This window comes from Oenanthe melanoleuca, chromosome 3 (assembly GCF_029582105.1).
Source record: "Oenanthe melanoleuca isolate GR-GAL-2019-014 chromosome 3, OMel1.0, whole genome shotgun sequence".
Classification (NCBI taxonomy): domain Eukaryota; kingdom Metazoa; phylum Chordata; class Aves; order Passeriformes; family Muscicapidae; genus Oenanthe; species Oenanthe melanoleuca.
The window spans coordinates 28,128,951-28,153,831 of NC_079336.1; the positions used below are offsets into that span (position 1 = coordinate 28,128,951).

Genomic DNA, 24,881 nt, shown 5'->3' on the forward strand with positions numbered 1-24,881 from the left:
TGCCGGCACCTTATTTTGACCACCTAGTGTGGTACACAAGTATGATTTTAATAGAACTCAGGTCTCTAGCGTCAGTAGGGATACTGCAGCTGCTCATGTTTCAGGGCTGCCAAATCTTGGTCACTTGCAGTTGGTGAGAATATCTGTTTCAGGGTTTGCAGAGTAACTTCTCTCTAATTTCCTTGGGGCACCTGGAAGCTTCCAGCCTTCACTACTGTGTAACTGAAGATTAGCCAATGACCAGGAGGCTGCTTGTCTCAATCAGTTTCCTGGAGACAATGTCTTTCCTTCTCCCTTTCTGGCACTTGTACCACACCTAACATTGTCAGAAAACATTGAATACTGCTCAAAGTGGCAGCTGCTGCCATCCTCATTTTGTATAGTACTTATGGGCAACAGGAGGAAGTACAGTTCCAAGACCACGTTAGTCTGTGTGCTCTAAGTCCCTGATAATAATTGCCCTTCCATAAAAAGCAGGGAAGGAAGAGGTAGGATCATTCTCCCTCCTTTCTGTTGAAACTGGGCCACTTTCCAAAAATGAATGTGAGAGTGAGGGGGCCATCTTGAGGAAGTCTGCCTTTATCTTATTTTTAGGATGAAGGGTCGAAGGCATATCTATAATCCCACTGACAAACAATGGAGGAATTGAGAGTTCTGGGAACTGGTTGTGCATTTGGCACCAAGGAATTAAAGGACGAAGTAGATAAACAATAACAAGACACTCTCCTCTGATTCAGCCTCCCTCTTATTTATTCCTTCTATTGCTGCATGAATCTCACTTTCTCTGTGGTGAAGCAGAGGAATGGAGGCTTCTGCTTGAGAGCCTTTATTTCTTCCTTTGTACTTAAAGCAGTTTGGAACCACCATGTTTCAGACCCTATGATGGTGCAGGGAGTAGAGTGCTTTAAGTTCCCCAAATCACCCAGAAAGACTGTTCAAATATTATCTTGCACCTCTTCTTGGCAATGCCACCTCTGATCCTGACACTTGAGTGTACAAATCCATGATGAAATTATTTTACTTCTGGAGATTGTGTGGTACAAGCCCCTACTCAGAGTAGGGACACCTGCAGCAGGTAGCCCAGGATCACGTTCAGGTGGCTTTGGAGTATCTCCAAAGATGGAGACTCCACAACCTCTCTGGACAGTCTTTTCCAGTGTTCAGCTGTCCTCACAGTAATCATTCAGATGGAGCTTCCTGTGTTTCAGTTTGTGTCAACTGCTCCTGATCCAGTCACTGGGTGACTCTGGGAAGAGTTTGGCTCTGTCTTCTTTAGTCCTCCCCACTGGGAATTTACCTGTGTAAAAATCCTCCTGGGTCTTCTTTCGTCAAGCTGAACAGTCCCCACTTTCTCAGCCCTTCCTCACATGATGTGCTCCCATCCCTTGACTGCATTTATGATTCCTTGCTGCAATGCCTCCAGCATGTCTTTAGTATATTGAGGAGTGCAGAAGTAGATTTATCATCCAGACGTGGCACAGAGCAAAGATCACCACTTTCAGTCTGCAGGTGATGCTTTTCCAGTGCAGCCCAGGATGGCATTGGCCTTCTTTGCTACAAGAGTATGTTGCTGGCCCACGTTCAGCTTGGTTTTGACCAATGTTGACCATTCTCAGTTGCTTCTCTGCAGAGCTTCTTTCCAGCTGGTTGGCCCCCTGGGATTATTCTCCTTGTGCAAGACTTGGCATATCCTTGTGCTGGGTGTTTTTAGGCTTACAAGAGAGACCAATATCTAAACATGTTCTCAAATCATTCAGGGAAAGAATTGTTTTGGTCACTGGTCCTCACCCTTTTCTCTTTACTGCCCAAGGCCTTTGCACAGAGAGGAGGAGAGAGAATTGAACAGTGCAGAAACTGTTGTGGCCTTTTGGCCAAATGGAATCATCAGAAAGAATTTAACAACATTTAAAGCTTCCAGTTTTCATCAGTCTGAGAGGGCAGGTATGGCCTTGAATGTGTTTTGACAAAGCAGACAGCAAGGAATGTTTTCATGCCTTTCAGGGTGTTTCAGAGAATTTTTAGTGATTTTTTCACTTGAGAGTGGACTGAGTTTTCTAAGGAGACTGAGGAGTCAAAACACATTCACAATTTAACACAACCACTAGCAAGGCAATTATGAGACAGTCATTGACTGATATACTGGGCAGCCATCTCATAGATGAGGAGCTGGAGAATGTCAGCAGACAATAGCAGATTGATAGGCATTTCTTAAAAGCTACAGAAGAATGGGAGGTGATAGGGGATGACAGACAGTAATAAACATCCCTACCATCTTTTAGACACAGTCTTCAGATTGGTGTATGTTGAACTTTCGGAACGTCTGAGCTGCAAGCTGTTGTCCAGAGCTCTTTTCTGGCCCCAGTTTAAGTGGTTTTATTGGAATGCATAGGGCATTATTTCTGTGCATGCATCTTCCCACATGATTCTCCGCTTGATGCAAGATTCTGCCAGAGCTTCATTGCCAGCTTTGTCTGACATTGCAGTAATACTTTCTAACTAAGAAGTCTGTCATTCTTCAAATTCAGGGCATTATCTATGCCCTGCAGAAGGGTGAAGACAAAGACTGTGTGAAAGAACATGATCTCTGGGCAGGAACTTCTCAAAGTACAGAATTGTTATAAACCTTATCTTAAAAGGAGTTATGCAGAAGAGGCTTCTTAGAGGGGGAGGGTACTATCCTGTTGTTTATTTTTCTGGAAAATAGCAGAGGAAGAAAAACATTAAGAGAGATTTGAAATTCTCAGTCTTGTCAATACCCTTTTATTTCTGAAGACCCATACAAAGTTTTTTGCATCCTTGGATAGGAGAGCATCTAACAAAGATTTAGCATGCTTCCTTCATCAAGCAGTTACTAAGCATTTTAAGACTTGAGATTAATGCCTTAAGAAAAGGCTATTTAAAAATACTGCTGCCCTTGTATTCAAGCTTGTTGAAATGCAGGCATTATTGAAAGTGGAAAATGACAAAACTGAAATTCTGTTTTGGGTTGCCAATAGTTAGAGCCAATTATAATTTCTAGCTCGTTTTACCTTCTCCTTTGCTCTACCCACTGGTGGCTGCTGCATTTGTCTACTCCCCTGGGCCTATCAGTTTTAATTAATAGATGTTAGCATGCAATTATGTTTTAGGGGAAAAAGCTTGCGTGCCTATAGTCTGACTTCATTTCCCAGCAGTGATAAAACATGTAAAAAACCTGATGTCATCAGTTGCAAATACAGAGTGAGTAGTTTCACCGCTTTTTGAAAATACTTGCATAAATTTGCAATTACTGAAATGATTTACACCTCACCAGATTTACACCTCTATATGTTTTGCCTCAGTCAAATCCAGGTATTAGATCTATAAGGATGTAGAATCCTTATCTGATATCTATATCTGTCAAGAATTATGGTTGTTTTATCCCTTATTTTATACTTTACAGATATAGTAAAATATTATGCAATGTTTTTATAGTGTTTTGTAGCTTAGTTTGGGAATCTAGACGGTAAATGTTAGTCAGACTTACTTTTGATATTCACAACAAGCAGCAGAAAAGAATACCACCATGAGTTTGATTTAATGGTTTCTTAGATAAGACAATTGATAGGATAGCATTGTAATTCTTTGTACTTAGAACTGAAGTAATCATCCTCAAAATTTGATTGCATTGTCAGATACATCCAGAGAGAGTTTTAAGCAAGAAAGCTATGTTCCAAATATATTTTCTGGCACAGAAGCAAGAAAATTACAGAGGCAAGAAGAGCTAGTTGCAATTCTCAGAATAATGACACACAAAACCATTTATACAGTTGCCTCTTCAGAGGCACGAAGAGACACGGCATGATGAGCAGCTGTTTCCAGACAATTCTCGATTGGATTAGAACACCTATTTAGGTACAAATTTCTGAGTTTCTTCACATCATGTGTGTTTCAGTGTCAAGGTTTTGTACACTTTGCCTATGGTAAGCACTTTTCATAGTATTGAAGATAAGGGAATGTTCCTGTCTGTATATGAAGTTTTTTTCAGATATCTGTAGTAAAAATGTAGTGTTAGAAATCTCCTAATATTTCCATCTGTCATTCCTATATTAAAGCCTCCTGGGATCACTGAAGATCAGTATATGCCCTGAGAGATGCTTTTTGGTCAGGGAGGAAACTAGCAGATAGAGCTACACTTTTTAGTGATGACTGTGGTGGATTTAGCAAATTAACTGTTTCAAATTTTGAGGATTGGAGGTGTAACCAAAAATAATTTTCTGTGTACTTGGGGCTTTAGATAAGCACTAAATTCTAGTAAATTTCTAGAATGGTTGTTTAAATGTCTTGCATCAAAATACAGCTATTTAAGATCCTTAATTGAGAGTTACTTTTTGAACTTTATTATATGAAATTTATTAGGACATTGCACAACCCAAAACTACTATTATAGTGTAAGTATTATAATATTGCAGGGAAAAAGGGTACTACTCTTTTAGCAAGAAGCAGAGCACTCCATTTGTTCTGAAAATTGCTAATGGAAGCCTTCACACGCTTGAACGACCTAAGTGTGAAGTACCTTCTCAAGTGTTTCTCTAGGTTACCAATACTGCATACTCTGAATTGATCGAAGTATTTATATACTAATAAAATAAAAGATGATACATTTTTTCTGAACTTTGTTTGGACTATGAGCCTGGGGAGCACTAAACATCTTGTAGTCATTGCCCATGAAGATTTTGTCTGCTTTTTTGTAAAATATATATTAATCTTGAAGTCTTTGAATACATTGTGAAGTGTTCAAAACCATACCCATAAACCAGGATTTTGTAATACTTCTATCGATGCATCATTCTCTTTCCAGATATTTAGAAAATCTGTGTTCCTGCACTATACAATCAATACAAAGTTTCACCGTGAACTATTTACATTTCTGGTATTAATCGTGTTAAGGATTAAATATTTAGTAATAGGATTTTGAAAGAAATGACAATGAAGCAGTTTATGTGAGAAAAGGCCAGTTTGGGGGCTGGATGATTGAATATGTTTACTTATGTTTTGAACCATGATATTTTAGTGTGACCATTTTCTTTTAGTGATTCCATTGCTCTTGGAAAAAGCATCAAGAGCTATGCAAAACTACATGTAATGGCTGTCTGAGCTTTCTCATCTTTTTTCTTTGCACAATTTCTTTGGCACTTGCAAGTTCTAAGAAAGCAGAGTATTTTTTCATCTATATTTATTATTCTCTAGGTTTTTAATTAGCTTTTTATATGAAGTTATTTTCAAAATTTTATTACTATTTAAAATCATTACACTTTTGCTTATTTGTTATTAACTTTAGAATAATTTTGACGTTTAACATCAGGAGACTAAATTTTGTACTGATTAAATGATATTGCACAGATGTATATGAAAAAATGTGAAAGCTTAAGTAGTAAAAGAATGTGAAAAACTTCGGAGTATTTTAATTACTTTAAGTGATAAGTCTCCTTGATGCTGTTATTTTTTGCAGAAAGTTCGACATTGCAGGACAAACTTCTCTACAGTTTACTGTTCTGCTAGTCACGTGTTTTTAGCTATAGATGTAGAATGAGAAGGCAGCTGTTTGATGGAGCACATGGAGCATGACTTGAGGCAGTTTAGAAGAAAGGACAGAATTTATGAGGGCTCTAGATCATCCTAGGTTAACTCGATTGATTTTGGCCCAGGATGCTACCCGGAAAGTGTCAGGGTAATGGGTTTGCACTTTATGGATGAGAATTCAAAGAGGCTTTATATGTGTATATGTGTTTGCACCTAAGAATATGGAACTAGGCTGTACAGAAATATGTTCAGGTTGCTTTATGGACTTTAATTGCAACATTATGTTGCTTAGCATTGCTGTAAACATGCAGAGTGCATTGGTGAAAGTTGTTCAAGAGCTTAAAATTAGGAACAATTTTGTCTGCAGTCATATCTTAAGGACAAGTGACACAGTTGCTGCCATGGAGCAGCAAAACATTATATATTCTATGGTCCTGTGCCTCTGCTGAGTTTGATTAACTGTGGTGACTCTCTGCCTTGAACAAGACTCACTGGAAGCACATCTGTTAACTGGAGTAAAAATGAAGAGTTGTTCAGTCTGTTTAAACAGGATACGTCTGTGTAAATCTTGTGTTTTGCAGACTGAAGGACATTTTACCCAAATGCATCCAGTAATTGTTCAGTTACACCCCAAGCCTTACATAGAAAGAAAACCTAAGAAAAGTGAAACCAAGGCATGGCTACCTACCTTTCTTAAAAAAAAAAAAAATATATATATATTACACTTGATCTTAGCCAAAAGGCCTATATAGAGGCACCCTACTACCCCACTTTATTTATCACTGTTCAAAAGTGTATCTGTATTTTTGAACTACTTTGTGTTTCTCATACCCTTAGCTTCCTGCAGTCTTAATAGTGTATTTTGTTTTCCTTTGGTTTGTCCAATAAGCTGTTTTTTCAATATACTCACAGAAATGAACTGTATTTACTCAAAGGTGGAAATTGCAGAATTATATGAATTGATTCTGCTAGTGTATATGCAAAAAGTGTGTAAATTCCTTTGAGATTAAATGCACGGTACATTTTTCTTGTATTTCAGAGCAAAATTAGATATTGATTTTTTAATGAGAAATCTATTCTAAAACTATAGAACTTCACTAATATATTCTGATTCTTGTGTTTTGTGTTTTAGATTATTTCATATTGACTGTAGTTTTTAAATTTCAAAGCTCTCACTTTTTCAAGCAAAATATCTTCATAATTTATCTTTCAAGGGGGTTTTAAATCTTTCTTCATCAGCTTAAAGCAAAACATTACCCCTTAAAAATATATTTTTTAAACAATTACTGCTCACTATAAAAAACTATCAACATAAGTTTTTGAGAGTTGACTGATCAGTTCAGGGATTCATCAGGAATTTACAGGTTTGTTCACTTGTAACATCCCTTTTTCTGGTGGGCCTGTTTCAAGTTCTAGGCTTGTCCCTGTCTGACTAGGTTTAAACAGTCCGTGTATTAAAGGGGCTGGTTATAGGGCCGGGGTACAATGCTCTGTCTTTCATTCAGCCAAGGTGATCTGATTCTTTCTTCTTGGTTTTTGCTCTGTATGGGATCAAAAGGAAAAAAGCTGAGATTTCCATGATGTAAAGTAAAATTAATGACATGAACAATATGAGGGAAGAATCTTAAGGAGAACAGCGTGACAGGAATGCTCCTTGTTATGGGAGGGGGTTTGCCCTCTTAGTTTTTCACAGGGTTTGTAGTTTGGGAGTGCTTTCAGCTCTATCCTTGAAGAATTTATGGTCGTGTGTTTTTTTCTGCCTGCATATAAGATTTGCCATATTTCTCTGAAATCAAGACCTCAACAGAGTGATTCATGGTTTTTCTCTCATTCTGTTGAATTTCTACAATGTATTGTACTGGGATTAGCCTTAGATCTCATACTGAACCTTTTTACTTTTCCCTTTGCTTCCTATTACTTTTCATCTTAATACAGAGCTTCCTTCCTGTGTACTGGTAGACTAAGGCCACAGAAGAAAGCCTTCTTTAAAGTAGAAAAGGCAGGTAACTTTCACATACAGCTTTAGTGAAGGAGACCTAAATTTGAAAGCTTTCTATGAAAGCCAAAGTTTGATGAACTTTCTGTGAGGGCAGCTCGCTAGTTATGTGAAAGTGGCAGAGGTGGAAAGGGAGCTCCTGGCAATTTACTTAATGGTGTGAAATACCAGGTGTTAAAATTTGAAGATGGGCACTTGCATGTCTGGAATTCATAAATAAACCAAGAAAATCGATAAGTGACTTTGGCAACTGCCACCCTTTTGACTCTTTTGTCAGAGGCCAAGAACTGAATGAACAAGAAAATTAAAAGTGTTTTCCCTGAAGGAAAAGTACATTTTCCTTCAGGCTAAAGCTGAGGTGACAGAGAGTACAGGAAAGCTTTTATGGCTGTGCGCTCTGCTGGGTTCACTGTGGCTGGATGCTGGGTGGGCACCAAAGCTGCTCTTTGCTTCCTTCCTCAGCTGGGCAGGGGAGAGAAAATATGATGAAAGGCTCATGGACCCAGATAAGGGCAGGGGGAGATCACTGAGCAGTTACTGTCACATGCAAAACAGACTCAATATCGGCAAATTAATTTAACTTACTGCCAGTCAGAATCAGAGTAGGATAATGATAAATAAAACCAAATCTTAAAACACCTTCCCCCACCCTTCTCTTCTTACTGGGCTCAACTGCACTCCTGATTTTCTTTGTCTTCTGCCTCAGAGCAGCGTAAGGATGGGAAATGTTAGTTGGAGTCAGTTTATCACACGTCTCTGCCATTCCTTCCTTTTCAGGGGAGAGCTCCTCACAGTCTTCCCCTACTCCAGTGTGGAAGAGATCATCTTAAGTCCCTTCATGTGGTGTGTGTAGGACAGCCAGGGCATCAGGCCCAGCCAGCCTGGGTTTAGGAAAGGCAGGTCCTGCTTGATGAACCTGATCTCTTTGTATGACCAGGTGACCCAGCTGGTAGATGAGGGAAAGGCTGTGGATGTCATCTGCCTGGTCTTTTATACCATGGCATTCTCCTGGGGAAGCTGGCAGCCCGCAGCTTGGGCAGGTGCACTCTGCTGGATGAAAAGCTTTCAAAGAGTGCTGGTGAATGGAGTCACATCCAGCTGATGGCTGGTCACCAGTGGTGCTCTCCAGGACTCAGTATTGGGGCCAGTCCTGTTTAATGTCGTGATCTGGATGAAGAGATTGAGTGCACCCTCAGTCAGTTTACAGCCAGTGCCAAGTTGGGTGGGTGTGCTGATCTGCTGGAGGGTGGGAAGAATCTGGACAGTATGTATCACTGGGCCAGAGCCATTGTATGAGGCTCAGCATGTCCAAGAGCTGGGTTGTGCACTTGGGTCACAACAACGCCCTGCAGTGCTACAGACTGGGGCAGAGTGGTTGGAAAGCTGCCCAGGGAAAAGGACCTGGAGCTGCTGGGTGACAGTGGCTGAACATGAGCCAGTGTGTGCCCAGGTGGCCAAGAAGGCAAATGGCATCCTGGGCTGTATCAGCAATAGTGTGGCCAGGGCAGTGATTGTCCCTCTGTGCTGGGCACTGGTGAGGCCACAGCTCAAGTCCTGTTTCCAGTTCTTGGCCCCTGGCTACAAGAAGGACATTGAGGTGCTGGAGCAAGTCCAGGGAAGGGCAAAGGAGCTGGTGAAGGGTCTGGAGCACAAGTCCTGTGAGGAGCAGCTGAAGGAGCTTGAGTGTTCAGCCTGAAGAAAAGGAGGCTCAAGGGTGATCTTAGCACTCTCTACAACTGCCTGAAAGGAGTTTGCAGCCAGGTGGGGGTCAGGCTGTTCTCCGAGGCAACCAGTGACTGGACTAGAAGCAATGGTGTCAAGCTGTACCAGGGGAGGTTCAGACTGGACACCAGGAAGAATTTCTTCATGGAAAGGGTGGTTAAGCCTTGGAGTGAGCTGCCCAGGGAAATGGTTGTGTCATTGTCCCTGGAAGTGTACAAGAAAGGACTGGATGTGGCACTTAGTGCTAGGGTTTAATTGACGGGTGACACTTGGTGAAAGATTGGACTCAGTGACCTTGGAGGTCTTTTCCAAGCTTAATGATTTTATGATTCTCCCAGCAGCGCTAGCACGGACACTGATGGGCTTGGCCTTGGTGATTGATGGGTCCATCTTGGAAGCTGGCATTGGCTCTGTTGGACATGGGGAAAGCTTTGAGCAGCTTCTCACACGACTCACTCTGTAGATCCCCAGCTACCAAAACCTTACCACTCAAACCCAATGCATTTCCATAGTTTGTCAGAATCTAGCAGTCTGCAAGGTTTTTTTTATGCTGTGAAATTGAGCCTTTCTTATTTGGTAGCAAAATATCCTTTGGAGAGCTGCATGTCATGGCTATCAGCATATTTTTACTAGTTCCCAAAATATGTTTTGTTTTATGTTGTAAGCCTGAAAAGCACTACTAGAATTTGTTCTCTAGAAGACAGTTCAAATCATGCCCTATAGTAATATGGTTCTTCCCAGCTGAATTAAAAAACAGTTTATGAAGTTATAATGTATGATTCTTTATCTCATACTTTATTTTTCATTAAGGTTTTCAACTTTACTTACCTTCCAGATGTTTAAATCATGGTGGTAACATGGATATATATTACATCTATATCTGACTTATTACATACAGTGTATCTAGGACAGCAGAGTTCAATCTGTAATATTTTAAGAACATGTGCAGTTTTTCTTTTTCCTCATTCCAGGCATTATAATCATATTCTTCATAAAATCTTAGTCAAATCAAACTGAGTTAAGGAGCCATTGTGAATATAATAAATTGCATTTCTGTTTAAGATGAGCTACCTGCAAAATTGTAAGGAAAATGCAGTGTTGTTCAGTGCAAATGTCATGCTCAGTTCATAAAAATTTGCTGAGAGGACAAACTGCAGTCAGTGTTTAGAGATACAAAGCGCTGTCCAGTCATGGCAGAGGGTATATCTGCAGTGTGGTGACAATACTGGAGCTGGGAGGGGATTTTTTTGTCTAAACACAGGTATCAGCTGGTATTTGAGATGTGCAATGTCAACTTTAGGAGTGAGGAGTGAGTGGGGAGCTGGTTGCTATTGTAAACCAGATTTTGCAGCTGTGGGCAGCAGGGAGTGGAGTGAGCCTGAAAGCAGGTGTTGGATTCTGGAGTTGACCAACATGGAGCTCCCTTGAACACATCCTGGGTATTTCCTCAGTGGTCCCCAGACTCTTCCTGTTTCATTGAGGGGCACAGACAGCAATGGCAAAGGTTTCATCTCAGTCAACAATTCTGACTGGGTTTTTAGACCTGTGTATCAGTGTGCCACTTTCTTCAGATCCCTCCTGCATAATTTTTGTGATGGCTGATCTTTCCTTTGGGGGTCTTTCATTTATTGACCAGTATTATGGCTGTTGAGGTTAGAGCATATTTCCTTCCACATGGGAAGCAGTGCCTTTTGAATGTGAATTATCATTAAACTGCCATCAGTGAAACTGAGATTCTTTGATAACACCCTTATTTTATTTTATTGCATTAAACTTAAGCTTCATGTTAGCTAAGGTGTTTAAAATGCTCTCACAAGGTAACCACCAGATTAATAAGAAAATTCTGCAAAATATATTGTCAGCCTTTTGCATTGTGCTGGCAAGGCTATTCACTAGAAAAGCTGCGGTTGCTTAGTTGCTGCGGGAGAAGAGAAATTAAGAGAGAGGATGAGAGTGCAGTCTATGGCCTTGTGAGGGACAGCAGGAAAGGGGAAAGGACACAAGTAAGTGGGAAACTGAGAAAGTACATGTCCCTTGAGGCACAAGGGGTTGGACTCAGAGGGGATTACAGGCAGTGATGTGGGGATGAGAAGAGGAGGAATATATGACAGGAGCAAGATGTTAGAGGAAGGCTGGAATTAGCTGGGATGGAGTCTGAAGTAGGCTGTGAGTGATGCAGCTGGCTATTCGTCTAGTACAGAACAAGCGTAAAATAGCACTTCTGCATTACTGAGAATTGGGTAATGAAAAGTGATGGATCCTCTGGTAGCAGACCTGGGACTTGCTTATTTATGTGTCTGTTTCCCTTTGGACTTGAACTGGAGATGGTTAAGCACACAAATCAGGAGGAGGTGAACATTTATTTTCAGTGTGATAATAAATAAATTAGAAGGCAAGTAGAAAACACAAAGGTTTAGAAATTCTCAGAGTGTAAGCCAGCCTCATGACTGTGAAGAGAAAGGTCTGAGTCATTAGGTTCAGACACTTGAGGCTTGGCAGAACTTCTTTCACAGATCTCAGCAGGCTCAGGTGGTACAGCAGAAGCACCCAGAAACACAGGGTAGTTTGACTGAAGAAGGAAGTGCGTAACTCAGTTCATCTGAATTCAACATTCCCAGAAAATAATAATTGTATAGTATTATCTAACTACTCTTTGGCTGTCCCATACTTTCTCACTACAAGATAGATCCATGTAAAAGATCTGGTCTGATTTAAAAAGAGGATGGTTAGGTCTCCTTGTTTGTAGCAGAGGACTTGGAAACCAAGTTAGTTGCATCTTAGATTTCCTAAATGTGATGGTAGTAATCCACATTATTTTTCAAAGCAATTTGCTATGTTAATTGAGTCTCAGAATTTTGGAGCTTTTTTGAAGTTCCAGAATTGTTTTTGAGTACTTGGAATTTGCTTTAATCTTTTTACTCATAAGAAGAATGCCTCCTCTGTTTAGGAAAGGGTCCCTACTATCAGAGGAGTTGTATGATGGTTTGTACAAATACCCTGAACTAGGAGATTACCTTCCTAACAGAGTAAGCAGAGAGGAGTGAGATGAGATTTAAAGAGCACCAGTAGATCTGCTGTAAGGCAGCTCTAAATGTTTTGTTAGTCTCAGGGTTTATAGGCAGGGTGCCATGTTCCCTGCGTCTGTCCAGCCTTGTCATCTCCAGCCTGACATATTGGAGTTTGTGTGCATGTACATATTAATCTGTGCAGGCTCAGTGCCTGGGGGAACGGTGTGTGTTTGTGTGTTTTTGTCTTTAATTAAAGGTGGCATCTCTGCTTTTTTGGGTAGGTGAAGAACAGAGCTAAAAAGAATTGATTAAATGGAAAGAAAAAGGACTAAAGAATGTTGACATTTGAGGCAAGTACATCTAAAGCCTCAGCAGGTGAGGTGAAGGGTGGATAATGGAGGCCAAAGAGTTCACTGTACAGTAGAGACCTTAATCAGAATGTGTAAAGGTCCCTGCTTTGCTAAATCAGCAGCTGCTCTTGGCTGGGAAAACTCCTTGGCACTTTTCTGTAGTTTTTTCCCCAGTACCACGCTGGTTTATAGGGATAACTCTTTGGTCCCCAGGTCCCCAGTGTGTGGAGGTCTTCCTGCTGTGTGCGAGGCTGTGCATATGCCTATCATATACAGGAGTTTGGGAGAGAGCATTAGAAAACTTTGCTCCAGTTTTTGAGATAAACCACATAGGTAATAATAATCTCATAGGCTGCGTAGTGTCACTTGGGATGAGGAAGCATGCTTTAAGGCAGTCTTATTTTATTCCTATTTTGGTATCATGGGCCTGGTTGGTCCCTTCTAGTACTGATCCCACCACCTGGGACTATCTGGTTGACTGTTCCTCTCTGCATTCTCCCCAGTGGTACAATGGAAAGGGAGTGGAGAGACAAAATAGCCTGTAAACCCTATGGAGGTAACATAGAAGTCTCTGCCTTTATTCTGCACTGTGTGGTCCATCCTCTGAAACAACTGGAAAGGGAAAAGGAGCATTTCCAGCTCTTTACTGCCTTTACCTCTCCAGTGTAGAAACTCCAATTTGGCTACAGTTTGAATCTTACTTCCCCAATTGAAGATTGCCACACATTAATAGTGTGATTAACACATAACTAAACCTTCACTCTCCTGGGCTGATCTAGCTCACTCTTTTTCAGACGTTAGAGAAAGTAATGAATTTTCCAAAGTGATGAGAAAGAGATAAGCAGTAGTGTTGTCTTCTATATTGGCAGCCAGAAGATGGATATGGAAGAAGTAAAGAAGTGTGTCAGTGTGACATTTGGGAGGGGTAACAGTAGGACACAGTCTTGGACTAAACTTCAGTTTTCATTGTTTTGAATGACCTTAAGGTCATAGGATGTTAAAAAGGTGTCTGCCCCAATGTGCTTTATAAGGCATGCACAATGAAATCTCAAACTGAAATAGGTATAATCATGTCTTCAGAGCTACTCAAGCAAATGCTACTGTTCACAGAGTGCTGCTGATCACGTGTGCACCTTTAGAAGCAGTAGCCCACCCTCCAAAAAAACCTCCTGCTCCTGAATGTGGGATATTCATTAACAAACTAACAAACAAACAATTACAAAAAAAAAAAATTAAAAAAGGAAAAAAAATGAAGATATTAGAAGATGAGGAGGAGGCACAGACACACAAGTTAAATTGGAAAAGAAGGTTGAGGAACCTAGGAGAACTTGGGGTTGTACTAAGAAAAGGAGGAAAGAGATGGGTATTTCAAATCTGTAATACGTTGTAGCTTGGGACTGACAATTTTGTATTTCTTTCCCAAATTACAGAATAAACACTTCGGTAGAAACAAAACTTGACATCAGCTACATCTGGTTTGTCAGTGATATCTTGCTTTTGTACCAACAGGTATCTATTAATTTTGAATTTGTAATTTCAAGAAGTCAGGATGTGGTAGTGATGCTATGATCACTCATATACCTTGGAATCAGAGAATCATAGAAACATAAAATGCATTGGAAGGCACCTTAAAGACCATTAAGTTCCAACCCCCCTGCCATGGGCAGAAAAACCTTCCACTGGCTGCTCAAAGTCCCATTCACAGCCCTTGGCTGTGAATACTTACAGGGATGAGGCATCCAAAAATTCTCTGGGTGACCTGTTCCAGTCCCTTACCACCCTCAAAACAAAGAATTTCTTACTAATATCTCATCTAAACCTGCCTTCTTTCAGTTTGAAGCCGTTCCCCCTTGTCCTGTCACTAAATGCTCTTGTAAAAAGTTCGTCTCGTTTTCTTGTAGTCTCCCTTTAGGTACTGGAAGGCTGCAGTTAGATCACCCTGAAGCCTGCCCTTTTCCAGGCTGAACAGTCCCATTTCTCTCATAGTTTTTCCACACAGGAGAGGTGCTCCATCCCCCTAATTTCCTTGGTGGCCCTCTGTAGCTGACAGGGCTAGAGGTTCCAGCCCCAGGCTGCCACAGCAAGCCCGGATAGGCATTCTGAATGGAACAGGTGTCCTGGCTGCTTCAAGGCAGGAGTCAGCTACAGAGTGCTTCAGTGCAAGCAAGTCCTAAGCTCAGACCATCAGTTCTTTTGTGATCATTCTGCATGCAGCACTCTCTTAGTCAGCGACAGAAAGAAATGTGGGAATGCTGCACAGAGGTTCCGCAGACAACTTTATTTCTATGAATGGGTCCGGCAGCAAAATCCAAATACATAGAATATCGAGGGGGTTTTGTAGGGTTAAGGTGGATTGAGAACTGACCAGTAAAAATATAAGTTGAAAACTATTCAAGGTTTGCAGCCCAGGATACAATTGGCTTTCAGGGCTGCCAGCCCTCATTGCTGGGTCACATCCAGCCTCTCCTCCAGCAGCAGCACATGGATTAGCAGTGACTGTCCTTGTCAGCAGATGTGCCTTAGGTCTGTTCATCCCCAGACTGGATTGTACCAGGGATTGCCCTGACCCAGGTGCAGCACCTCACACTTGGTCTTGTTGAACCACATGAGATTCCCACAGGCCCAGTTCTCAAGCTTGTCCAGGTCCCTCTGTTGTTCAGGTGTGCCAGCCACAGCATTCAGCTTGGTGTCATGTGCAGATGTGCTGGGGGTGCACTTGATGCCTTTGTTTCTGTCATTAAAGAAGACATTAAGTAACACTGGTCCCAGTGCAGACACCTGATGGACGCCGTTGTCACTGATGTCCATTGGGATGGTCATCCATTGTTCGAGCAGGGTAATTAATGATACTAATCTTCTGAAAACATTTTTTCTATAATTTAATTATTGTGAAACACCTGAAAGGTACCGGCTCTTGATATTGAGTTGTCTAATCACAATTGATAATGCAACAATTACATACAACAATCAGATTGCATGCTGGGATCCAGCACTTCTGAAGGGTCACTTTAAGACAATTTAATGATTTATTTCCCATGTCTTCAGTACTTTTGGTCGTATTTAGAGGGTAGGGTTTTGCCAGAAGCGCTAACTGTGATGGGCTTTTGCTAATTCAGCTGCTTGCTTGCCAGAAATTATAATCAGAGTATCTGATTTTTTTGCCAAGGTGCACTGTGCTGCTGTGATGCTTGGTATAACTGTAGCTGTAAGACTTGTAGTAATCCTGTAACAAGTGGCAGGAGCAATGATCAATCATTGTCATCCAGTAAAATTGCCATTGTTCTGGTAGTGCTACTCTGAGATTCATACTTCTTGATTTTACTTTAAGAAAGAATCAGTCTGGATGTTAAGTTATTGGACAGAGACTTGAGATACAATTAACTTTTGTGCTGCCACTCTGGGGAGGTTGGAGTCTGCCTGTACCTCAGGTCTGCTTTTGTTAAATTGAGATAATTCTTTTCTCTTCCTTTCAGTTGTCTGTCTTCTTTCTTCAGATTGTTTCTTGTCTCAATGTCACTCCTCTCCTATGTGTTTGGATAATCTCTAGGCTTTGGTCCCAAGAATCCATAGTCTCAGTGGAGGTTTCAGATCTCTGTGCTGCAAGGCAAAGCAATAACAATAAAAAATCCAAATAACCAGCTTTCTTGATGTCTGCAGCTGGATCTTACTTCACCCTCTGTACAAGAAGACAAACTGTGTTTGGAATTCTATCTGGCCTGCTACCTCCTGGATAGTGATGCCTTATGCTTTGCTCAGGGTGATAATTTCTTAAGAATCAGATATGAATACAAATAATTGTGACAAAGAAATGTATATATATAAATGTATATGATACATGGTACTAGAGATTGCTATTTTACAATGATTGTTTAACAGCAAGTTCAACACTTTGAGCTTATGGGAAAGGTTGATTTGCTACTTTTAAACTCAGAGGTTTGATGGAGTTAACTTAGTTACCTAATTCAGTTAGGTAACACATCTTCCACATAGACACAATTTTGTCATTTACCGAAATGTATTGCTGAGAGTATCCTTGAATCTCTCCACTTGCATTTTCTGTCCAAAGTCAGCCATGCAGCTCAGTGATGTATCCAAAGATCCCATGGTGTGGATTTGATAGGTGGGCTCCCTGCATGTTGTACATTTATTTGAGACTGCATACACATTTGAAACAGCTAGTGACCAGCATTTCTTCTTGAAATTTCATGCTTTGGTATTTGATGACGCTGTATGTTGTTCACTGCGTGAGCAGGGAACGTTTAAGAAAACTGTATTTACATTAAAATGTCCTCCACAAGAAGAATCATAGAATCATTGGGATTGGAAAAGGCCTTTAAAATCATTGAGTCCAATGTAATCCAATACTGCCAAGTCCACCGCTAAACCACGTCCCTAAGTCCCACATCTGTTCAATACCTCTAGAGATGGTTGCCCCACCACTTCCGTGGGAAATGTGGCCCAGTGCTTGACAGCCCTTTCCATGAAGAAATAATTCCTAATATCCAATTTAAACCTCCCCCTGCATATCTTGAGGCCACTTCCTCTTCTCCTATTGCTTGTTACCCAGAAGAAGAGGCCAAGTCCCACCTGGCTAGAGCCTCCTTTCAGACAGTTGTCGGGAGCCGTAAGGTCTCCCCTGAGCCTCCTTTTCTCCAGGCTAAACACCCCGAACTCTCTCAGCTGCTCCTCACTCTTCACCAGCTCCATTGCCCTTCTCTGGACATTCTCCAGCACCTCAATGTTCTTCCTGCAGTGAGGAGCCCAAAACTGGACACAGGATTTGAGGTGTGGCCTCACCAATGTCGAGTACAGGGGACAATCACTGCTAATCCATGTGTTGCTCTTTGACCATCTTTGAATTGTTTAAACAATGCAGATTTGCACTATTTATTGCTGTAAAGGTAAGTTTTTATTTCTTACATAATTGTGCAGACTTGGTCCTGTATGCTGTATTTTATTTTCCTCTAGTTCATATTTTTAATGCCACTCAAGCCCTTACTGTAAGAATTGAAAATATCTGCTGAATGGAAATCCCTACTGCACTGGTGGAGTGATCATGAGTTTGCCTTTTGGGTTCTGCCTTCAGACAAATGTCATCCAGACAGCAGTTTTCCATGCTGGTCAAGGTGGCCGTATTGTTCTTCTGATAATGGAGTCTCTTGTTCAATAAGATATAATTTCTTCCTTAGATCATCCAAAAAAATGTTGAAGGGAGTTATTGCAAAACCTTTTTTGTAAACTTTTATATAAATAAATTGAATCAATATACAGAAAACAGGTGATTTTAATACTTTTTTTAGCCAGAGAGGATCTGCAGATAACACTAATAATAAATGCTTCTACAACTTTAACAAAAGGGATTTAAAAAATATTGTTGACATCTTCTGTTAATTTTTTCTATTCTTTTAGCTTGCTGAAAGCTTGAAACCAAGGCCACACTTCTTCATGAGACATTTAATATGAAGATCTTTTTTTTGTCTGCTTAAAAAGGAAAACTAAAATAGTTCCTCAGAGGGATCTTCTGATTTTTTAACATTCTTTTTCTGTGGGCCTTGCTTCTTAATGTAAAGCTGTATTAAAATCATATTCTTGCTAATGTAGAATTCAAATTGTATAAAAATGAATAGTTTCACTACTTTCTTATTTGGCCCTTTATAAAATACTCTAAATCTTGGTTTAGTGTATAATAAAGTGCATACTCCAAAATAAAATTTTCTTTCTAAGTACAGCTGTTTCAGTCTTGTATGCCCTGAAGTACAGGAAGCCACTGAAAAATTAGTGTCTGTTTTAGAAGCCATAGGTCCTAATGAGAGGTATGCTTTCAGCAGTTTAACATTTCAGAAGTTTAAGAAGTGGTGTCTGCAAAAATTCCTTTCTCCTGGCCAGTGATATTCTTTGTATACGAGATGCATGTTCTGTATATATCAAGGGATTTACTTAATTTTTCTATTTAACCTCAGCAGGGAGGGCATGCTGCAGATAACAAATGACCATGATTTGTACTCAGCTAAAGGAATGTGTGTATATATATATATATATATATATATGTTTTTATACTGATGGTATTTTGATGATAATAGCAACTTGTGACTAAGTGTCTCATTTTAAAGGTTAAAAGCCTGGAAGTTCCTCAGAGCTCTCGTAAGGAGCCATGGAACTGTGTCAGCTTTTTGAAGGGATTACTTAGCAGTGTCCAGAGAACTTAATGTCCTGAAGAACAGAAAAATGCATAAAAAAATAATAGTAGTGTAAGGCAAAATATCTAATCTGTGAAAAAGATACCAGTTTGTGACTCTGCCAATGGACTTTTAAAGGACCCAATGAGTTCCCATTAGTCCTTTTTTTTTGCCTCCATTGTCAATTTATGCCACTCATACGTTCCTTTTCCTGCTCGTTTTATTCTGCAGTGGAAGTGAAGTACTGGGTATATGTTAATAGCTTGGTAAATGCAGAGATTTCATTAGAAACATAATATCTAAAACATTAAATAATCCTAAAAGCTGTTTTTTTTTAAAGTACAGTATGGTGATAGAGCAGAATCTTAAGAGTATAATTATTGATCTCTTTGTTTTCAATGGTCTTGGTGGTGTGTGTTTAGAGGTCCAAGTTTGTCTTTTAAAATACATTTTGTGGCAGCTAGCACATGGGCTTTCCTGCAGTGAGTAAGATAACATAGGTGGGTGTTTTGGTGTATTGGAAATTTCTACGAGGAGCAAAAAAATTGGATTTTGCAATCACTTGTTCCATTACTGTTTGCATACATTTTTACAACTGTAAGAAGCAGGGATAAGAGTGGATGCTGTGGTTGTGAGGGAATGAAGAATGTTATGGAAATGAGAAGCGTTTGGGCCTTTTAGTAGCCTCTGTCCAGATTTTTTTTTCATACAGTGCTCTATTTTAAGATGATGATTTATTTAAAAATACAGCATGTTAAGAAGTGCTAGATGGAGTCTTCTGAAAGTCGTTCAGAATTTGCTCAATATTTCAGTGTGCTGTTTGCTCAGCAAGTCCCCCATATTTTTAATTCACCACCGAACTTTCCTTTAGGCTGGCATGGAAAATATGCATAGGAGTGTTTGTTTTCTACAAGCCCAGAAGGAGCAGCGAGAAGGATGCTCACTACTGATGTTTTCAAATGAACATGTTTGAGGTAGAGGCTTGCTTCCCATGGCTAAGGGATGGAGAAACCTCTATCTAAGTATTGCTTAAATGTCTTATAAAGCATTTTTCTGGATGCATGTGTATATATATAATAAATCATAAGTAAAATATGCATATATAGGATTCTATAGCTAGCATCCTTGTATTATCAATGGTTTCTGGCATAGCTATAAGCCATGCTGCATTCCTGCTTGCCATCTGTCATCTTAACCTCATCTTTCATCACACGTTTCTGCACTTTTTCCTATTTACTTCTCTTCACATCCAGCTTCATATCCTCTCTTCTCCACAGCCTCAGCCCTCTTGTCCTGACAATTTCTGCTTTTGTTTGTGTAGTCCCAGCTCCTTAAAGAACAATCCATTAGAAACTGAGAAAGCTGTTATTCTTGAGAGTCCCATCCTTCCTGCAATCACACCACACCTTTGGCTGTGGCAAGCAGCTGTGTGTAACACCATGCACGTTTTAAACAGCACGCATCCTTCTGTTCTAACTGTAAAAGGAACAGCTGTGTCTTTGTATTCCCAAAAATAGCCCCTTTCCAAACATGCTAAAAAATATTTAGTTTCTACTGAAACAAATAAGGAATTTGTAGGTCAATCTTTAATGAAGATGGAACAGCCAAACCACATAGAAATAGCTTTGAAAAGTCATGTCAAGATAAGGTGAGAGTTACTTAGATCTAGTCTTTATGTTTGGCCAAGGTGTAGTCATGACAGGACCCAAAATGTGGTTTTTTTTTTCCTGAGGAACCTGTAAGAGTGACTGGTAACAGACCCATGAACTTTTTACTGCTGGGGTATTGACAGGTAAAGCTCAATGGCTTCAGATTCTCTCAATTACTTTATAGTCCTTGTTATAAAAGAGGGGTTGGATATAGCTGGGTATTCCCATTTTCTAGGATGGTCTGAGCTTTTTAAAATCTGCTCTTATAACTTTGAAGGAGGACTGTTGGGGTTTTTTTTTATTCCTGAATTTTGCACAAAATTAATTCAGTATGCCTATTACTAATATATTTTAAAATAATTTAATGGAATTAGTCCCAACAATGTTTGATAGAAGAAAACTGAGAAATGAAGTAGATGCTGAGTGCTCTGATACACAGCTCTAGAAATATTAATATATATTTATATGCCTTACATGCAGTGGTCAGTTAGACATGACCTGGGAAGGAGAGATGTCCATGAAATCTCCAGGTGCACAGTCCTAGATGTGGCACCAGAAGTGACTGCATTCACTTCCCAGACAAACCTCCAAAAGAATATTGTTGGGATAAAGAGAGTTATATCTATCAAAATGCTAATTGCACTGAAGAGACTTAATGATGTGCTACTGTGAACCCCTATGCTATTGCTCTAGCAGCCAGGATACCTGTTGGAGTTTTAGATAGGTCTAAACACCTAGACAAATATGTGCATAGGTGCAAATAAGCGAGTTATAAATTACAGAGAAAACCAAATTTGTTTTGAAGAGTGTGTTTTTAATCTTCCTAACAAACCCCTTCCTTTTACTTCTTAAGTGATGACTATCTTATGTTAAGGTGGAACGAGACTCTTGGTGACAATTGTCAGAGTAAGATGTACTGCCTCTCCAAAGCCAGTAAGTCAGTATAACACTAAGAAATTCTTATTTACAATAAGCTGCAAGAAATAGGGAGTAATCACTGCAAAGGTATTACATGAAGAAAGAATTTGAGGAGACAAATTTAGAGAGGGAAATTGTCTCTAGTGGTGCATTTGATGAGTGCCTTGCTTACAAGATAGAAACAGTGCTGTCTGTATGTTTCCTGTGTACAAGGAAGCCACTGGAATAATTTAGGCGAGGAAATTTTCTGTAGAATCATTTGTTTAATATTTAGTCCATCAGGACCTACCTAGTTCTCTTTGCCTATCAAGGAAGCTGTTTTCTTCAGAAGTGAAGATGTTGAAATCAATTCTTTCATCTGTCTCTGCAACATCCGTATGCTCTGGTCTGCATTTAATGATGTATTGCCCCATCCATAACTGCTTAGAAATAATTTTCTTATTTGCTGTATATTCAACCAACCATTCAACCCCATGCAATGCTACAGGCTGGGGGCAGAGTGGTTGGAAAGCTGCCCAGGGAAAAGGACCTCGAGGTGTTGGTTGACAGTAGTTGAACATGATCCAGTGTGTTCCCAGGTGGCCAAGAAGGCCAATGGCATCCTGGCCTGTATCAGCAAAAATGTGGCCAGCAGGAGCAGGGCCGTGATTACAGGTACTCCTGTACTCGGCACTGGTGAGGCCACACTTCGAGTGCTGTGTTTAGTTCTGGGTCCCTCACTACAAGAAGGACATTGAGATGCTGGAGTGAGTCCAGAGAAGCGCAATGGAACTGGTGAAGGGTCTGGAGCACAAATCCTGTGAGGAGCAGCTGAGGGAGATGGGGGTGTTTATGATGGAGAAAAGGAGGCCCAGGAGAGACCTTATCTCTCTCTATGACTGCCTGAAAGGAGGCTGTAGCCAGCTAGAATTTGAACAAGCAACGGGAGAAGGGGAAGTGACCTCAGGATGTGTTGGGGGAGGCTTAGATTGGATATTAGGAACAGTTTCTGCACTGAAAGAGTGGTCAAACACTGGAACAGGCTGCCCAGGGAAGTGAAGTGGTGGAACCATCATCCTTAGAGGTATTGAAAAAATGTGTGGTGGATGTGGGACTTAGGGACATGGTTTAGTGGTTGATTTGGCAAGAGCTGAGTGTGTTGGTTTTGGCCCGAATAGGTTAATGGATGACCTTGAGGATCTTCAGGGTCTTTTGCAACCTAAAATGATTTTATGACTCTAAGAAAAGTGTTTCAAAGCTTTTTACTAAAACTTTCCAAAGAAATCCACTCAAACACACTGAGTGGTCAATTGTATTAGTTTAACTTACAGGAATTTACAAATGGTTAAAATACATACAATTAAATGTCAGTTATTTTCAAATTAAGATGCATCTGAGTTTTATTTTAAATTAAAATATCAGTGCGCTACAGCTAAATTTTTGATGATTTAGGAATGGATTGCAGACAGAGAAGAAGGGCTGATATTTTCTTTCTGATGTACTTATTAACTTACATTTTATAGAGACCCTCAAGTCTTCTGCTTTAATGAAAATTGGTAGAGGTTGGAGTCACTCAAAATATCCTGGAATGTGGTGGTGTGGAAAGAAAGAAAGAGCATATTAATAAGAGGTGATATTTGTTTAGGCTTTTAAGAAAGGATATTCTCTTGAATTTCATTTATTAACTGTATTTTCTGTCTCTGAAAATCTAATCCTGAATAAACAGTGGAAGTTTACCTTGTAATATATCATGACAAATATGAAAAGTGTTATGTGTTAAGTGTGATAGTCTCTTAGAGACCCATGGTGATATCCTTTCTCCACTGAAGTCAGTAGGCACTCCCCTCGCTGCTTTCAGTGCAGTTGTGCTGTTTCTGAAAGAGAGTTTAAGTGCTGTAAGTATTGAAAACCTCTGCTGATACTGCTGTGGTGATCTGGTATCTGCCCAAGTGCAGTAGCTTTGATGCAGCCTCCAGCATGCTGAATTCCAGGAGTCTGCTGGATTTCTCAAACACATAGGGGTGCCTGTCCTTTCCTTGCCTTTGTTTTTTCAAGAACTCAGTGCCAGTGCTCACTCAGCAGGCCAGATTTGTGTTGGTGCCTGAAAGAAAACTGAACCCTTCTGAATGTTTGCCCTACTGTCTTATGTGGTGCATATAGACTAAAAAGAATCAGACACACCCTCTAGTCAGTACTGCTGTGTGTGTGCTGATTGCTTTTTTTTTTGGGATGTAGTCCCAAAGTAGAAAAGAAGAAACTTTGAATATACAGTGACAAAAAGTAGTGTATTTTAAAATTGTCCTTAATCAGAAAATTCTCTGAGAAAAATCTCACTATCAAAGCCAAACAACAAAACCCCAAAATCACTCTATGAATTTAAAAATTTTAATTTGATTACAGGGTGGATCATGCCCAGTCAGGTTCCTAAGTATATATCTTAACTAGTGACCTATGAAGTCAATTTGATAATTTCAACTACAGTAAGTTAGTAAGTTCAGTGTTTTTTATATCAGCTGCATCAACTGTGGGAGAGAATATATCCAAATATTATGGATCCTGATGGCTAAGGATCTTGCATGAAGAATTTAAATTTGAATCCTAAAATCTGGTTTTGATTCAAAATGCTATCATGTCACTCATCATATCAGGTGAGGGTCTTGACCACTCCTTACTGGCAATTTTTGTAGTCTTTCTGTGGTATGCTTAAGTGTGTTTTATATAATGTGTACATATATACATATATATATATATATATTTGTGTGTGTGCATCCACCAGTGTATTTGTTGTAAATCAGTTCAGAAATTTCAGTGTAGGAAATTGGGTCATTGGATAAGATTCTGTGATGTGCAGGAAAGAATTTGCATATAAAAGGGAAGGGAGTTATTAAAGCTTTATGTCAGCATTGTACCTGTGCAGTTTTGGATTGTTTCAGACACTGCAATCAACTCTACATATGTGAAATTAACAGTCAGAAATACAGATATTTGTCCTCAGCTGTTGTCATCCTGCTTCAGTGCCACACCTTGAGAATTTAATCTCTTATCAAGGGAGCTCAGTGTTGGAAATTAAATACCAGCAATTAAAAGTGTGCAAAATTCAATCCTCTGCCCACAGTTCACTGTCTACACTCCTTGGAGGAATGCTTCTCTTTGTGAGACCATGGCTTTTACATTCATGAAGATCCATAATGTGTCACACAGAGGTGGAGGCTGCTATTTTGATTCCCCAGTGGCCAAAAAATCCTAACAAACATGCTTGGTCTGTCTTACTTATTCATTTCCTTAATTTTCAATTGTATCATCTTATAGTATATTGAGAAAGGGAAAGGACAAACTCCTTTGCAGAAGAGGAGAAGGGATACAGTAATCCAAAGATTTGTGTGGATGAATGTAGCATAATGGGTCTGCCCTTTCCAAAACAGTTGTCTCAAACACAGCCATTTGCAGAAACTGTGCTCTCAAGTGCTTACCTTTCAAGTGCCATAAGGCCTACACAAGCAGAGCTGTGGAGATGTGGTGATGAGAATGCCCTGCTTGTGCAT

The 24,881-nt window shown here is 40.0% G+C and overlaps 1 protein-coding gene across 1 annotated transcript in view; it reads left to right on the plus strand.

Moving 5' to 3' along the window:
* Positions 1–24,881, plus strand: part of RIMS1 (regulating synaptic membrane exocytosis 1) — a 303,454-nt gene that overhangs the window by 5,369 nt on the left and 273,204 nt on the right. The window lies entirely within an intron of this gene.